This window comes from Mus pahari, chromosome 19 (assembly GCF_900095145.1).
Source record: "Mus pahari chromosome 19, PAHARI_EIJ_v1.1, whole genome shotgun sequence".
In the NCBI taxonomy this organism is placed as follows: domain Eukaryota; kingdom Metazoa; phylum Chordata; class Mammalia; order Rodentia; family Muridae; genus Mus; species Mus pahari.
Genome location: NC_034608.1, coordinates 84,393,603 through 84,397,287, shown reverse-complemented (window position 1 = coordinate 84,397,287; position 3,685 = coordinate 84,393,603).

Genomic DNA, 3,685 nt, shown 5'->3' with positions numbered 1-3,685 from the left:
TGGACTCCTACCTATTTTTTTTTTATTTTTTTAAAAAAGATTTTTGTTTTGTTTTTAAAGACTTATTTTTTTTTATTTCATGTATGTGGGTACACTGTCGCTGTCTTCAGACATACCAGAAGAGGCCATCAGATCCCCATTACAGATGGTTGTGAGCCACCATGTGGTAGCTGGGAATTGAACTCAGAACCTCTGGAAGAGCAGTCAGTGCTTTTAACTGCTGAGCCATCTCTGTAGCCCCCTACCTTTTTTTTTTTTTTTTTAAAGTTACCTTTTGAGTCTTAGAAGGGTGACACTGATAGCAGAAGTTTCATTGGTGGTTATGAACCTCTGAGGTACACCATCATTGTAAAGCTTGCTCCCAGAACAAACTGCAGATAACAGTCATCATGACCCATGTGCATCAGTGCAGGCATTTATGAGGCACTTGGTCAGGCACACCACTTCCATCAGTTAAAACAGCGACAGTTATTCTGTAGCTGGGGCCTATGGTTTGTCCAGCCACAGGACTTTGTCCTGGCATATAGTAGCAGACATGAATTTTCTCCTGTAGAGTTGCCTTAAATCCAATGAGAAAGCTTGTTTTACCCACGATAGTCCTGCCTCTCTCATACTACAAGTCTAGCTTTTTGGTACCATACCACACAGGGTCTACCTGAGCAACACTGTTAGTGAAAATTCTCTCTCTGCAACCTGCATAACATCAGTCGCTGTGAAAGCTAGCAAGTATGAAGGGAACCTCCGGCCCACGTCCATTAGTTTCTCCATGTCCTGTTGCCAGAGAGCTTGTCCAGCATTGAGGCGTCATCTGTCTCTGGCGTGTAACCAAGAGCGATGGCAACGCGGTTTGTGGGGCCTCAGGATCAGCCTGGACCAACAATTCATATTGAGGTGACCTGCCCTTGACTGTGAGGTACTCACTTAACAACCTTATGGGCTTTGTGTAACTAGGGTGCATCCTGTACTTAAACAGTTAAAAAGCTGTTGTTTTAGTATTCCATTAAAAATTTAACCTGGGGCTGGAGAGATGGCTTAGCAGTTAAGAGCACTGGCTATTCTTCCAAAGATCCCTGGTTTAATTCCTAGCACACACATGGCAGCTCACAAGTGTCGGTTAACTCCACTTCCAAGGGATCTAACACTCTCACACTGTCATACATACAGACAGAACACCAATGCTCATAAAAGTAAATTATATTAAAAAACTGGGGCTGGTGAGACGGTTCAGTGGGTAAGAGCACCCGACTGCTCTTCCAAAGGTCCGGAGTTCAAATCCCAGCAACCACATGGTGGCTCACAACCATCCGTAACAAGATCTGATGCCCTCTTCCAGAGTGTCTGAAGACAGCTACAGTGTACTTACATATAATAAATAAATAAATCTTAAAAAAAAAAACCAAAACTGAAACTAGGGGCTGGAGAGATGGCTCAGTGGTTAAGAGCACTGACTGCTCTTCCAGAGGTCCTGAGTTCAGTTCCCAGCAACCACATGGTGGCTCATAACCATGTATAATTAGATCTGGTTCTCTCTTCTGGGCTGCAGGCATATATGCAGGTAGAATGCTGTATACATAAATAAATCTTAAAATTTTTAAAAAATTGAACCTAACCCCAGTATCTTTTCAAGATAGGTGAAAGTACCGTTGCCTCTGGTTGTCTTTATCCAGGTCTGCGCACTCGTGTTTGTGAATTGCTACCTCATTCATGGACAGTTATCTGAGTTGGGTGACACCCTGATGGTGGCTTCATGTGTTCCTTCCTTGTATGGATGTGCAGTCCACGTTGGACGCCAAATGTGTGGTTCTGCCTGCAGAACCACTGTGGATCCGAACTGGAGCACGGGAACTCCTGAAAAAAGAACAGGGCTGCAAAAGGAAACATGGGGCCCTGACAAAGGCTTTTCTGATCAAGGCCCCATGTTTCCTTTTGCAGCCCTGTTCTTTTTCAGGAGTTCCCGTGCTCCAGTTCGGATCCACAGTGGTTCTGCAGGCAGAACCACACATATGGAAATGCTTGTGAGATGCCCTGGGCGGCTTCTCCTCAGGTGAGGGCATATTTGCATCCTTCACTCATAGGCTTAGGTCCTATATGAGTGGCCCTGGCCCACTATAAAGGGGGCTGCTTGCCTCCTCCTTCCTCTCGTCCTCCTGCTTCTCTCTTGCCCCTCTTGTTTTCCCCTCTCCCTCTTTCCCCACCTCTCTCCCCATTGCCTATCCCCCTCTCTCTCCACGTGGTCATGGCCGGCCTCTACTTCTCTACTTTTTTCTTCTCTCTGCCTTCCTTTCTGCCTCTACTACCCTCTTAGCTCCCCTCCCATGCCCTGAATAAATTCTATTCTATGCTGTACTGTTGTATGACTGGTCTCTCAGGGGGAAGGCGTGCTTTGGTATGGGCTTGCTGAGGTACCCCTTCCTTCGTACCTCACCATGCCCCCCCCCAGGGCATATATTAGTACCCTTTATCTTTTTTATAATCACAACATTGGTGCCCTGTGACTCGGATCTAGAAACTTTGCAGGTTTGCATCCCACCTCCGCTACCACGAGAGTTCCATGCTTGATAGCCCAGATCTGCTAAGCCCCCCTTCCCCCACTGGTCAGAGCGACCAACTGTCTGCATGGTCCCAGGGATTTCTTGAGCTCAGAGCTGCCCTGGCTCTCATTTCAGAACTCTTTCCCTTGGGTGAGATTTCCCTCTCCTTGGAGACAGTTTCTCTCTTGTGGCTTAGAATTCCAGGCTGGGCCTGGACCACTGCTCTCTGGCTCAGCAGCATCAGCTCTGAGCATTACAGTTGTAATTATAAAAAGATAAAGGGATTAAAAGATATGTTCTACTCCCTGTAGGCCTATGGGGGTCATTTTTATTAAACCATCACAGATTGTCTCAAAAGATATATCCTACATCTTTCTTTGTTTCCATATAACCAGGCAAAGAGAGCATTAACAAGTAAAGTATAAGAGGGAATATGGGTTGCTGGACGGTAGTCACACTAGTGAATGCCTTGTCTGTATCTGTCTTCCTCAGTTTCCAGTTCACGCCTGAGGGTGGAGGGGGTTGGATCATAACCCTAAACTCATTCCAGACATAAATCCCAGAAGGTGGTAGAGGGGCAGGTAACAGAAGGGCCTGGGACCTAGTGAAAGCTTACTTTCTATGGGTCCATAGCCCAGGTCAGTGCGTTTGATAGCATCTGTGTCTTCTGCTTTCTTCTCCTGGGTGTGGTGGATCTATTGTGTAATGCCAGCTACCCCCATAGCCACAAGAGTGGAGAGACTCACTCTGTAGAGTCCTGTCCAAGTCAATTGCAGGGCCCCAGTGGCAGACAGAGCCAGGGAAACTAGTGGTGGGCTGGGAGGTCGGCTGGGTCTCTCAGTTCAGTGAGAAGCCTTTATGGAGGATGGGAGTGTCTGTAGTGACTTGAGAAAGGAGTGCTTAGAGAGTTCTGCCAGGGGCTTGGAGAGATGGCTCAGTAGTGAGGAACACTGGCTGCTCTTCCAGAGGACCCAAGTTCAATTTCCAGCACCCACATGGCATCTCACAACTGCCTGTAACTCCAGTTCCAGTGGCATCCAACAAAGATACACATGCAGGCAAAAGAGAGAGAGAGAGAGAGAGAGAGAGAGAGAGAGAGAGAGAGAGAGAGAGAGGAGGGAGAGAGGAGAGAGAGAGGAGAGAGAGAGAGGAGA